Genomic DNA, 15896 nt, shown 5'->3' with positions numbered 1-15896 from the left:
TAAAACTAGGTACACCGTATTCACTTGTCAAAACAATCAAAATTTATTACAATTAAAGATGTTTCAAAGGTATGATTATAAAAATAGTACCAGTTAGAATATTGTACAATGAAAACTTTAGCCTGGGTTGGGGGTAATGGGAAGATAATATATCAGTATTCCAAAGAACCTGATCTTATTCATCAATTTCCTCAAATATATTTACAATAAAATGGTTGCATAAATACTTTTTAACATAAATTAACACTATTATATGGTCTTTATATATGTTTATATATTTAAAAATAAAATGCACTTTTTCATATTATGAAAATAATATATGTAATGAAGAAAATTTCCCGGAGTACAAAAAGAGAAAAAACATTAATAATCCTTCTAAGCAGAATTGCTTTTAATATTTTGATGAAAATCTTTAAAATCTTTTCAATATATATTTTATAATTATTTAGTATGAAATTGGGTTCATCATATATGTTAGAGAAATTATATAGTGCTTTATTTCCTAACATTTTTCACAATTATAAATGGTATTTATTCATATTATTATATTTTCCTGAAAACATAATTAAGTGGCACATCATAGGGATATGCCAGTAAGTATTGTATTAAATTTTTGTCCTTTTGTGAAATATTTATACTGCTCCCAGTCTCTCTTTAACAAACATTCCTTATTTCTGTGAACTTCTTTTAAATTAGAATTTTCTGTCACCCATTAAACTAAAAACTCCTTAAAGCCACAGCTCTTGTCCAACCTATATTTGATTTTATTTGCTGCAAACACAGTGTGGATATTTGATAAGAACTATGCTGAGAAATATGTTCCTATCTATTAACATTCAATAAAAACATGTCCCTTTACAAACACTATGAAACTAATTAACAGATTCATACTACTCTAATTTGCTTATATTGCCATAATAAATTTTGCATAAGAAATGTAATAATTATGGCTAAATATGGCTCCTTCTCTCTAGAAATTTTTTCTATAAACCATGGACCTTCACAAATGCCAATACAATCAAGATATATCCATAAATTCACCTGTTTTGTTAGCAACTGCAGTGCCTAGATGACTCTAACACAAAAGATAAGAAGGTTGGCAACCAAAAAAACTATCCAATTTAATATAGATTGCAAAAAATGCTCACATATTTTTAATGCCATCTCTTAAAAATCCAAAACAATAACATTTACTCATTATTTCTGATAGGTACGTCATATTCAAAGAACACATTTGCCATATACATTTACAGAATTTGAGGGTTTAAATTTATAAAGGCAATAGAAGAAATCAAACAGTTAAAATAATGTTGGATCTGATCTATGCCAACTGCACTGGACTTGGAAACTTCCTGTCTGAAGATTGACTTGAGAATAATTTTGAAGTCAGATCATTATAATAACAAAGAAGAAAGCACCAAATTACATCATGCTGACAGAAAAAAAAACAGGAAGTGGACCATTCTTACAATTTTAAGAAAGATTGCAACTATCCTTGGAGGGGATAAATGGACAAAAATATACTCTTCGAAGAAAAAGAATTATATAAAAGATTTTTCTTTAAAAAAAAAAATTTAAGTGTGTGCTTACACATGTTAAACCAATGCTATGAGACATTTCCTCTATTCATTGCCTCTAAATTCTTTCTGGTCTGACTCTGAATTTCAGAGTAAAAAGCACTCTATTGGCAACAAAAGAATTTTGTTTTTAATACTGCTTTATTTATATTCAAAGCAGAGTATTTATAAGGTATAAGCACCAGTTATAATGAAAGACATTAATATGTTCTGGAAACCCTGAGTCTTTTATCTACTCTTTTAAGATGTATTCACCAGCACAGAAGCCTGTCACCGAAAGTGAAGATTAAGAGATCTATTTAACTACAGTTTTACAGAGATTATTTGGAAATTTGGAAAATAAGTTCATTTTTACACTTCCAGTAGAATCAGTTACCAGAGTCAGCAATACAATTAAATGGCCAGGTCAGGAGTGGACATTTTATGCCTTTGCACAAGACTGTACCAACTACTACATAGCGCCACCTGGCAGCAGGATGAAGAACTGTGCCACTGTGGCCTCCTGAGAATAGAGTCACTAATTGGCACAGTACACTGTGTTCTCCTGAAAGTTTCCAACTGATGCTGACCTCATTTTCCTCATTAAAAATGGACACATTCACATACCAACTTTGAAAAGCTTGGAGTTTTGCTCACTTGGCTTTTGTTATTTGTACTTTTTAAGCATCTTCATTTAGAACATTTCATTTTAAAAGAACATCTTCACTGCAACTGCTCACAACTGATGATGATGAATGTATCTACATTTTTCAAAAATAATTTGTCATCAGTTTTCATGGAGATCATCAGAACAAGTTAATTTACAACAGTGACACAAAGGAAAGCCCAATGTTCAGTGGAGTGTAGCTGTTTGCCTCTTTGCAGAAGGAACAACAACATAACAATAATAATAGTAACCTCTCATATTCGTGTGCTTGAATCATTCTCATTTTTATATGTTTATACATGTGTAAACATGTGTTTCTGTGTCCTGGGTATGTATCCAAACACATGATTTGTATATATTAACGTGAACAAAATCTTACTAAATCTTTTGAACTTTCATTTCACAATGATTTACTTGTAACTTCAATATATGTAAACAACTAGAGAGGCTCACAGAACAGACACTTGAATCGTAACTATTCCATAATTCAACCAAAAGCACACAATTTTGTCCCTTAGATTATAAAGGGACTGTTTTGGCATCCATTGCTCTTTAGTCCTGAACAATTGTCATTTGTCATCTTTCTTCATAGCCACACAGTAAAAGAAGGGTGTGGTGGGGAGAAAAGTAAGAACCTGATGATGATTGTCTTCAGATTTTCAGTACAACTGAGATTCCAAAAATAATGCTGTTAATTTAATAATCAAAATACCTAGCTGGGTTTTTATTCATATTTAGCTTGCTAGGTGGTTTCAATTGATGAAGTTAGTAACCCTTTCTGCATTACACTGCAGTTTTCCTGACCATAAAACAAACAATATTTGATATCCCCCTAACCTGTAGGGCAACTATCATTGAAAAAAAGGAAAATATATTCTTTTTGCTTTGTGCTTTCTAGTCTTTTCTCTACCAGTTTCTCAAAAACAAAAGTTTACCTTAGAACGAATCAAAACACTCCCAGATCCTGGATATTTAAAAGCTGACAAAAGTGTTTGCCCAGCAAAAATATTACAGGATGGAGGATACAGGACAATTTTAGATTATACACCCAAAGAAAGACCTCTTTTTTGTCTTTTCCTTTAGATCCCTTATAGTGGTACTTAAGAGATAGCAAAAATATTATTATAGGAAAGATATACTTATCAGCAAATAGCTTAAATCACTTCTTGTTTATGCACTTCCCTCTCTTCCTGAAAGCCCAGGGTTAGAATAGCAGTCACCACTTTGAGGAAGAAAAAAGCCAAACAAAAGTGGTATTCTTCTCGACCTACCCTCTGTATGTGCTTCCCTAGTTGGTAGAGTTTCTCCCCAGCTGATGTTGAGGATGAACCTTTTAATTCAAAATTGGGGGCAGAGAGAGGTTCAGGGAAGAGAAGAGGTAGCTTATCCAGCAATATTTGTGACCTCTTTCTCACATTTAACCTTGAGTGACTGGCACACCAGGCCTGAATTACAGCCTACAGGATTGCCCTCAGGAATCATTCTAAGCAGAGGGGTTCACGTGCCCTGAATAGATTTGAAAGAACAAGCTCTGCACGTTCATTTTCAGGATATCTGTCAGTCTTTGCTAGATTATCATTGCTTAGTGCGTTCATGAGTAGAAACAGACACATAAATAGAGATACAATACATGGGATATATATTGGATACCTCTTAGGACCCACTTTACATTCTCTTGCCTCACCTTTTTAACACAACTTTTGCTGTGGCAGACAGCTACTCTCAGGCGTGACTTAAAGCCCCTCACATCAGGGCCACAGTGTGCCTCTATCAAGACCTGCTACATAATTTGTAGGGTCCAGTAGAAAATGAATACATGGTCTATCTTGCTTGATGGCTTGGGATACAGAACAAAAAAAAAAGAAAACACATTCTCTTGTTCATAAATAATTTTGAATTTCAAAACAATGAGAGCAGAGCATTAAACCAAGTATTAAGACGTTCAAAATATAGGCCCCTGTGAGTGGGCCTATACCCAGTCAATACCCATGAAGCCAGCCCTGTTCTCTTGCTTTCTGCAATCAAACTTCTCTGCTGAAACCCTATGTGGGCATTTGTCAAACTAAACCTGGATATGTGAGAATTAACACCTAAGAAACTCCTGAGCAGTGGCAAATGAAAGCTAGTGGATAAATGCTCCCTTCTTCCATCTCTTGGGTGTACAATTCTGAGGTATATTCTACAGAGCTCCTCAGGGGTCCTTAGTGAGATATATTCTAATTGCTACCAGTAGGCCCAGTTTCATAAGGCACCCCTAAATCATCACTCCCTCTTTGCTTGTTTCATTCTTCTCAGCTGCTCACTCCTGTTCCTTAGGATCACCCCCCCCCCAAAATAAACAACCAGCACAAGAGCCCTGGTCTCAGAATTTGATTTAGGAGAAGACCTAGGCTAAGATAGGATAGAAGACAGGTTAGATAGGAGAGGATTGAAATGAGAATATAGGCTATAAGCCACCTTGAAACCTATGACAATAGTAACAGAAAGATGGGGGGGGGAGATGATTTCAGAAATTAGAAAGCAGGATCAAAAGGACTTGGCAACTAATTGGATTTGGAAGGTGAAAAATATAATCTAAATATAAATATTAATATATAATATTTCTTTTTGAATGAATAATGGATGGTGACACCACCAACCAAATTAAGGAACTCAGGGAAAAAAAATGAAGTATAAAAATAACAAATTTGATTTTGGCCCTGTTAGGTTTGAAGTGCCTCCAGGGTGATCTTTCAGTGAAAATGTATGAGCAGCCAGTTATACTTGAGTGCAAAGTTAGTAAACAAATCTAGATAAAGGTACAGTGATAAATTTAACTATAAATGCACAAACTGTTGTTGAATACAGAAAGTTAGAAGAAATTTTCCCAAAAATTATTATAATGACATTCATTTTTTATTTTTACTACTTAAACTCTTGCTGGCAACCTAATATGCTTTAAAATACTTGTATAAGAATTTACACAATGGGGAGGAAAACTGGATCAACTAATTATTATATTGAACAATTTTAGTGAGAGTTTCCAAAATCAATATTTAAAAATCTCAAGGTTATTACATTCCTTTTTTGCCATTATCCCAGCTCCTCAAATGACATAATCTACTTGAATTTAAAGAAATTCAAAATTTTGTTAGGAAACTAAAACATTAATACTAAACTTTGGGGAACTGCCAAGGTTGTTAAGCTTCCAAAGGTTTTCTATCTGACCCCAGGTATTTGGCCAAGAACTATAGGGCAAATTTTTCTTTAAGTAACATTTACTGTAAAAGTCATGCAGTCTTTCATTTGTATAGGAAATAGCAAGTTGGTTTTAAGTTTATAGCTCAAAATCAGCTATATCTAGAATCATCAAATTTGGCTTTACTGATCTGTCTTGGGCAGAATTAAAATCTATCTGGATATTTAGGAGTTGACCTTCATCTGAAATTTATTATTCACACACCTATTCTCTTTAAAATTCTGTCTTTGTGATTGTATATATTTTCAGTATTACCAGGCTTTCAAATGGTAGAGCTGTCCACAAGAATCATAAAGGAGGGACACTGGCATAAAATACAAGGAACCTTTTTCTTGTAACAATGACTGTTTGAAACCTTTTAGAGGTGGTCAAAAGCAAGACAAGACAACTCAACTGAAAAGATCAGGAAGACATTCTAGCTGAGATGGGAACCAGAGTAGGCTTGAACTAGGACATGTACATGGGAAAACCTGCCCCAAAGCCTGTAAAACACAACCAATTGTCACTTTAAAAGCAGCAGCATTTTCAGAAAATTTAGTTTCCATATTCAGAGTGAATTTGAACCTCTTTCTGCATAATAAAATTATCCCAATCATTTATAGATAGTTGTAAACCCTAGTTACACCAGTGTGACTTTTGGCAAATTTCATAACTTTTTGAGATTCAGTTTGTTTACCTGTAAAAATCAGAATTGTAATGTCCATTTGGAAGAGTTTGGAATTAAGTAAAAAGAGAATAAGGAAGTCTAAGAATAATGCTAAGTATACGATCAATAAACACTGGTTTCCTTCTTATCATATTTAGTTTTATGTATAGTTAATTGGATTTTTATTAAATACATCTGTCAATGATCAAGTTTTAATTGGCAGGAAAGCATATCTCATCTAGTGATGGTTAACTAATGGTAGTTAATAAATAAATATATTTTCAATTAAAACAGTTTGACAGGTAAAAAGAAAATAAATCACAATTGGGGCAACTGGTGTTAAGACTAGGTTCTGCCACTGGACATTGTTATTATTGACTATAATAATAATAGCAGCAAATACATAATGCTTATTATGCAACAGACATTTTCTTAGTGCTTGTCAAATTAATCATTTTATCATCCTCATTTTATATATAAGAATAATGAGAGACAAGAGGCTAAACACTTTTCCTAAAAATTACATGGCTAGTAAAAGAAAGAATCAGGATTTGAACCCAAGAAGACTTCTTCCAAATCATACTTCTAATCACTATACTATCACATCTGGCATAAATATTGCCTATGAACTACTTATCTTATAGATTTGTTAATAATAAAATATTATAATTATAAAGATATTAAAATTTCCTGTCTTAATAAAAATAAATCCTAACATGTCAAATATTAGGATACTTTATAGTTAAAGTCAGTCAGTCACTGGCCTGCTTTTATTCAATTTTTAAATTTCATAGATGTTTCATTTTCAAAAAACATATACTATTCAATTTCATTTCAAACATGTACCACCAATTAGAAATATGTCTCATCAAGTGCAAAGGCCCTAAGAATAGAATGTTCAAGGTATATAAAAAGGCCCATGTAGTTAGAGCATAATGTGCAAGTAAGAAAGTGATAGAAGACAGAGTCAGATATAGACAAGCTCTTTATATATTAGACCTTAAAGAACTTTGTGAAAAATTTGGATTCTATGCAAACTTTAATGTGAAATCATAATTGGAATTTAAGCAAAGATTTCATATGATCTGATTTACTTTGAAAAATAAAAATATGGCATCACTGATAAATTCTAACATATTTAATGCAGAAATAATACTAATCCTTCACAAACTTTCAGAAAGAGAACACTTTCCAAACTATTCTATTACCCTATAACAGAAATCAGAAAAAGATATCACCAAGTAAAGAAAATTACAAACCATTATCCATCTCCCATGAACGCAGAAGCAAAAATCCTTAATGAAACATCAGCAAAGTGAACTCAGCAACATATAAGCATTATACTTTTGATTATACATTATAGTTATAACCAAATGGGATTTATACCAAAAATACAAGGTTGGCTTAATATACAAAAATTGCTTAAAGTAATACACTCACTAAATTAGTAGAATAAAGAACAAAAACCATATTGATTGATGCAGAAAATTATCTGGCAAATCCCAACAACCATTAATAACAAAAAAAAATTCAACAAATCAGAAATGGAAGTGAACTTTTTCTCTAACTGATAAAGGGCAACCACAAAAACTCTACAGCCAATATCACACATAAAAATGCAAGAGTAACTGCTTCCCCACTAAGGTTGAGAAGAAGGCAAAGATACTCAAACTCACCAATGCTGTTCAACATTTTATTTGAGGTTTCAGCCAGTACAATGAAGTGGAGAGTAAGAATGAGGGGGGAAAAGAGAGAAATAGAAGGCACTTAAATTGAAAAGGAAGAAGCAAAATTGTTCTTTATGGCAGGTGATATAATTCTGTATATAAAAAATCCTAAGGACAAAAAACTAATAAATGACTTCAGCAAGGTAACAAGTCACAAGATCCATATTCAAAATATCAATAGTATTTATATTATATTAATATATTATATATTACAATGAATAATCAAAAACTGAAATTAAGAAAATGATGATTTTCTTTAAGAAAATGATGATTTTCTTTAAGAAAATGATTTACAAAAATCATCAAAATGAATAAAAAACTTAGAAATAAATTTAAGAAAAGAAGTATAAGACTTATACATTGAAAACTACAAAGCATGTAGAAAGTCCAAAGTCACAACAAAAAACAACTCCTGAAACCATGTTGGCAGGCTACAATGTTAATATACAGAAGTCAGTCATTTTCTACTACCAGCAATAAACAAGTAGAATCTGAAATTAAAAACAGAATACCACTTACATTAGCACCCAACAAAATGAAATATGTAGGCATAAATCTAATAAAATATGTACAAGATTTATATGAAAAAACTACAAAACTGATGAAAAGTATCAAAGAGGAACTAAATAAATGTAGAGATAGTTTATATTCATATACTGGAAGAAGAATTTTGACAAAATGAATTTTGACAGTTAGAATATGAATCTTTAAAAAATGAATTTCGTCAAGTCAATTTTTCCCAACCTCATCTATAGATTCCATGCAATCCTAATCAAAATACAGGCAAGTAATTTTGTGTATATCAATAAACTGATCCTAAAGTTTATACATAAAGACAAAAGCCCAGAATAGCCAGCCAATGCAATATTAAAGGAAAAGAACAAAATTAGAGAACTGCCATCACCAAACTCAAGACTTACTATAAAGCTACAGTAATCAAAACAGTGTGGTATTAGCAAACAAATAGACAGACAAGTAGAACAAGAGAGCAGAATAGAAAGCCCAGAAATAAAACCACATGAATTAGTCAACTGGTCTTTGACAAATGAACAAAGGCAATATAATGGAACAAAGACAGTCTTCTCAACAAACGATGCTGAATCAACTGGACATCAACGTGAGAAGGAGGAGGAGGAGGAGGGGGAGGAGGAGGAGGAGGAGAGGGAGGAGGAGGAGAAGGATGGGGGAGGAAGAAGAAGAAGAAGGAGAATGAGGAGGAGGAGGAGGAAGAGGAGAGAAGGAGAAGGAAGAAGTAAGAAGGAAGGAAGGAAGAAGGAAGAAGAAGAAGAAAGAAGGAAGAAGAAAGAAAGAAGGAAAAAGACAGAAGAAGAAGAAAGAAGGAAGAAGAATCTAGATATAGACCTTGCACCCTTCACAAAAGTTAACTCAAAATGGATGATAGATCTAAAGGTGAAATATTAATATAAAATTATAAAACCCCTAGAAGATGACATAGGAGAAATTTTAGATGAGCTTGGTGATTAGTTTTTAGATACACCACCAAAGGGACAACCAATGAAAGAAAGAATTGATACCATGGACTTTAAATTAAAAACTTCTGCTCTTCAAAATACACTATCAGCAGAATGAAAAGCTAAGCCACAGACTAGGAGAGAATATTTTTAAAAAGATATCTAATAAAGGACTGTTATTCAAAATGTACAAAGAACTCTTAAAGCTCAACAATAAAAAAATGAACAAACTGATAAAAGAAAATAGGGTAAAGATCTTCATAGACATGTCACCAAAGAAGATATATACCAAATAAGCATACAAAAAGATGTTCCACACTCTATGTCATTAGGGAAATGCAAATTAGAACAACAATGAGATACCATTACATACCTGTTACAATGGCCAAAATCTGTACACTAACACACCAAATGCTGGCAAGGAAGTGGAACAACAGGAATTCCCATTAATTGCTTGTGGGAATGCAAGATCATACTGCCAATTTGAAATACAGTATAGCAGTTTTGTGCATTAAATATACACTTACCATAGGATCAAGCAATTGAACTCCTTGGTATATACTTTAAAAGGCTGAAAACTTTTGTTCACATAAAAACCTACAAAGCGATCTTTATAATAGCTTTATTCACAATTGCCAAAAACTTGAAAACAAACAAGATATACTTCAGAGGAATGGTAAAGATCAGAACAGAAGAGAGATATGAAAAATAATAGAAAAGACTAATGAAACTAAGCGTTGGATTTTCTAAAACATAATCAAAATCAACAAAACTTTAGCTATGCTAAGAAAAAAGGCTCAAATAAATAAAATCAGAAATTAAAGAGTAGAATTACAACTGATACCACAGAAATACAAAGGATCATAAGAGACAACAATGAACAATTACATGCCAAAAAACTGAATAACCTAGAAGAAACAAAAAAAAATTATAAGCACATATAACTTACCACTCTAAATCCTGAAGAAATAGAAAATCTGAACAGATGAATAATGAGCAAAGAGACTGAATCAGTAATAAAAAGTCTCCCATCAAAAAAAAACCCAGGACCTAATGACGTCACTGCTGAGTTCTATCAAACATTTAAAGGACAAACAATGCAAATCCTTCTCAAACTCTTCCAAAAAATGGAAGAGAAAGGAATAGGTTCAAACTCGTTTTATGAGGCCAGCATTACTCTAATGCCAATGAAAAGAAAATTACAGGACAATAATACTGATAAAGATCGATGCAAAAATCTTCAACAAAATACCAGCAAAAGGAATTCAACAGTATATTGAAACGATCATTCACCATGATCAAGTGGGATTTATTCCTGATATGTGTGGATAGTTCAATATAATCAAATCAATAAATGTGATATGCCACATTAGTGGAATGGACAAAAAACATATATTCACCTCAATAAAGTCAGAAAAAAATTGACAAAATTGAACATCCTTTCATGACAAAAACTCTCAAAAAATTAGGTATAGAAGAAATGTAGTTCAAGAAAATGAAGGCCATATATGGCAAGCCCACAGCTAACATCATACTTAATGGTGAAAGCTGAAGCCTTTTCCTCTAAACAAGGTATAAGAAAAGGATGCCCACTCATACACCATCTAGCCAACATAGTACTGGAAGTCCTTGCCAGAAAATTTAGGAAAGAAAAATAAATAAAAGACATCCAAATTGGAAAAGAAGTTAAATTATCTCTGTTTGTAGACCACATGATCTTAAAGACTCCACTAAAAAGCTATCAGAATTAATTAATGATTTCAGCAAAGTTGTAGGATACAAACTCAACATACATAAATCAGTAGCATTTCTGAACTAACGACAAACTATCTGAAAAAGAAATCAAGAAACAATCCTATTTATAATAGCTACCAAGAAAATAAATTACTTAGGAATAAATTTAACCAAGGAGGTGAAAGCTCTATACAATTAAAATTATAAAACACTGATAAAAAATTGAAGAAGATACAAATAAATGGAAAGACATCATTTATGGAACACCATAAATGGATTGGGAGATTTAATATTGTTAAAATGTCTATATTACCCAAAGTAATCTATAGTTTAAATGAAATAGCTATCAAAATTCTAATGACATTTTTCATGGAAATAGGAAAAAAAAATCCTAAAATTTGTATGGAACCACAGAAGACCCTGAATAGCCAAAGCGATGCTGTGCAAATGAACAAAGCTGGAGGCATAACACGCTCTGATTACAAACATACTACAAAGCTACAGTAATCAAAACAGTGTGGTATTCACAAAAAAGCAGACAAGTATGTCAATAGAAGAGAATTATGATCAATTGATTTTTGACAAAGATGCCAAGAATGCACAGTGGGAAAAGGGATAGTGTCTTATAAATAGTGGTGGGAAAACTGAATATTCACATGCAGAAGAATAAAATTAGACCTTTATCTCATACACAAAAATCAACTCAAAATAGATTACAGACTCAAATATAAGACTGGAAACTATAACACTATTAGAAGAAAACATAGTGGCCAAACTCCACATTGGTCTGGGCAATGGTTTTTTAAATATGACCTTAAAAACATGAGCGTCAAAAATAAAAATAGACAAGTGGGATTACATAAAAACCTTCCACAGGTCAAAAGAAACAATGGACCAAGTGAAGAGACAGCCTACAAAATGGGAGAAAATATCTGTAAGACATATATTTGATAACGTCCTAATATCGAAAATATATAAGGATTTCAAACAATTCAATAGCAAGAAAACAAATAACCAGATTTAAAAATGGGCAAAAGATCTGAGTAGACATTTTTCAAAAGAAGACATAAAAATGGCCAACAGATATATGGAAAAAAAAATGTTCATCATCATTGATCATCAGAAAAATGCAAATTAAAACCACAATGAGATACTACTTCACAAGTGTCAGGAGGGCTATTTTCAAAAAAATGAAAGGTAAGTGTTGGGAGGATATGGAGAACAGGGAACCCTTGCATACTGTTGGTGAAAATGTAAATTAGTACAGCTGCTATGGAAAACAGTATGGAGGTTTCTCAAAATATTAAAATAGAACAGTCATATATTATCCAGCAATCCCACTAGAAGGTATTTATCTAAAGGAAAAAAGTTGGTATGTCAAAGAGAGATCATTGTAGCATTATTCACAATAACAAAGGTATGGAATTAATCTAGATGTTCATCAATAAATGAATGGATAAAGAAAATGTGGTTATGTACAAAATGGAATAGTATTCAGCCTCAAAAAAGAAGGAAATCCTGTCATTTCTGACAACAACAATGAACTTAGAGGACATCATGTTAAATGAAATAAGCCAGGCACATAAAGACAAAGACCACATGGTCTCACTTATATGTGGAATCTGAAATAGTGAAATTCATAAAAGTAAAGTACAGAATGGTGGTTACCAGGGGATGGGGGAAGGGAGATGACTGGGGAGATGTTGGCCAGAAGGTACAAAAATTCAGATAGGAAGAATAAGTTCAAAGAAATCTATTGTATAATATGGTAACTATAGTTAATAACAATGTGTATTTGAAAATTGCTAAGAGAGTAGATTTTAAGTGCTCTTACCTTAAAAAACAGTAAGTATGTGAGGTGATGCATATGTTAATTAGCTTCATTTAGCCATTGCTCAATGTTTCAATATTTTAAAATATCATATTGTATATCATAAATATATGCAATTTTTATTTGTTAAATAAATAAATAAAAAGGTAGTCTTCAAAGAGTAAATAGATAAATCAACTTTGGTACACTGAGACAATGGGATATTACTCAGTGCTAAAAAGAAATGAGTTAGTTTTTAAGCCATGAAAAGACATGGGGGAATCTTAAATGAGTATTTCTAAGTCAAAGTAGCCATCTAAAGATGCACACGTACTGTATGATTCCAAATATGTGACATCCTAGAAAGGGCAAAACTATGGAGACAATGAACAGATTAGTAGTTCCGGGGGTAGGGGATGGAAAGGCAAAGCACAGATTTTTAGGACAGTGAAACTGTTCTGTATGATACTATAAAGGTGGATACATGTCATTATATATTTGTCAAAACCCAGAGAATGTACAACACCAAGAGTGAACTCTAATGTGCATGTAGACTGGGGTGATAATGATGTGTCAATGTATGTTCAACTGTAATAAATGTACCACTCTGGTGGGGGATGTTGTTAGTGAGGAGGGTATGCTTGTGCAGGGACGGGTGGAAATTCTGTCCCTTCCACTCAATTTTGCTGTGAGCCTAAAACTGCTCTAAAAATAAATTCTACTATATAAACAAACAAAAAAATAAACTACAAAGCATTGTTGAGATAAATTAAAGATCTAAAGAAATATGGAAATATTACCTACTCATAGATTGAAAAACATGGTATTGTTAGAATGGCAATTCTCTTATGTGGTACACAGATTCAACTAGGTCTCTATTGAAATTCAAAGAAAGCTATTTTATAAATTTATAAGCCAAGCTCAAAGGAAATGCCCATTAGAGCATTTTGGATTTCAAATTTTCTAATTTGGGATATTCAACCAGTAAGTATAATGCAAATATTCCAAAATAAAAAAAATTAAATCTGAAACACTTCTGGTCCCAATTATTTCAGATAAGGGATACTCCACCTGTATATATGGGGTTTGGCACTATCTGCAGTTTCAGGCATCCACTGGGAGTCTTGAAACATAGCCATCTCCTATAAATAAGGACTACTGTATTCATATCAACATTATTCATAGTAGCCAAAAATTGGAAACAATGCTAATGTCCATCAACTAGTGAGTACATAAATAAAACGTGGGTAATACTATTACACATACACACACACACACAAGGAATGAAAAGTGGATACATACTACTACATGGTGATACCCATGTGAACCTCAAAAACGCTACTCTTTTTTTTAATAGAACATGTTACTATTTTCTGTAAAAACACTACTCTAAGTGAAAGAAGTCAGACACAAAAGACTATATATTGTATAATTCCATTTATATAAAATGTCCAAAAAAGGTAAATTTATAGAGATGGAAATCAGAAGGAACAGGAATTGACTAAAAATGGGTATTACAAAAATTTTTATGGTGATGGAAATATTCTAAAACTGGTTTATTGTGATAGTTGCACAACTTTATAAATTTATTAAAAGTTATTGAGTGGTATATTTATAAAAGGTGAATTTTATTATATATAAATTATACCTCAATAGAGCTGCCTTCTTTAAAAATGCCAAATCTATAATGGAATCCAAAAGTTCCAGTCCTTATATCTCAATGGACCTGAACTTAACATAACCTTTTACCTATAAAAAGTTTGCCAATATTCTTATTTCTTTTTAAAATAAATCTATGCTCTACTGTATTATTATAGATATTTTCTTTAATTTATACACACCTAAAAAACTTTTTAAAAGAATAAGGTCAAAAAACTTTTTAAAGAAGTTTTCATAGTATCTTACCAAATGACAAGAGATCATCTTACACAACTCACTTTGGAGGACCTTTTTCATAACCTGTTAATCCACTGCATGTACCCAGAATGAAGCCAGAATTCACAAACAGATTTTTAAATAGAAATCTCACTAAAAATATCTGAAGAAAAGAGTGATTAATCCCTAGCAGAATTGTGATTATAGCTCAGAATATCTCTGTTTCTTGGGTGCTTCAAGAAACTAGAATCAAAATTTATTTAATAATTATAGGCAACTATAATGGCATTACTTTGATAATTTCTATTCTAAATTCCATTCAAAAAAGTACATATAGAAAGCCACCTTGTTCTATCACTAGAATCCATGCTAAATATCATACTCTATTTACCCTCTACTTCATAGATCTTTTAATGACCTTTGGACAGGACAGAAGCAATAAAATGCTGACCTTATAATTGCACAACTACATAACAGGACATAAATTACAGGTAAAATTTATTGGTTAAACCACCTAGTCTGTTTCTCTGTATAACTCTTTCCAGCAACATATTAATATATATAAATACTTATTTTTTAAAGAATAAATGCATATTCTAAAATTTTCTACATCTTTTGATTTTCATAGTCACCTTCTTTTCCTTTTCCAATTACTAGTATATATTCCTCATTCTGTTGAACAAAATCCTAATAGCAACTGAACTTTAGCAATTTTGACTAACCCTAGTAATCTATTTTCAAATTCTAAATCAAGATCTTTTCCCTCTAGTTGATGAATATTTGTTCCTTCACATTTGTATAATAATCCTTTTTTTGTTCATTCTGTCATTTAGAGGCTACAAACCTTAACACTATTAATCTGCCAAAAGATAACTCTTGGGTGTTAATGTTATTAAAATTCAAAGTCAAACAGAGCTAGAATAATCAAATTTGAAGAAATTCTATTTAACTAGATATTATGCTTATATAAAACTAAATTACAAACTAATTATTTTTAAATAAAAACTGTGGGTTGCATAAGAGTTATTTTCCCAAATTTCAATGTAAATATTGACCTTAAGAAGTTTCTTGACTTTCAATATTTTGTAAAACCCATAATAAATTTTAAGATGTAAAAGTTTATTATAATTGAAGTGACATCAACAAGATGGCAGAATAAGAAGCCTCAAGT

This window comes from Eulemur rufifrons, chromosome 15 (assembly GCF_041146395.1).
Source record: "Eulemur rufifrons isolate Redbay chromosome 15, OSU_ERuf_1, whole genome shotgun sequence".
NCBI lineage: Eukaryota > Metazoa > Chordata > Mammalia > Primates > Lemuridae > Eulemur > Eulemur rufifrons.
This window is presented reverse-complemented; position numbering follows the sequence as displayed.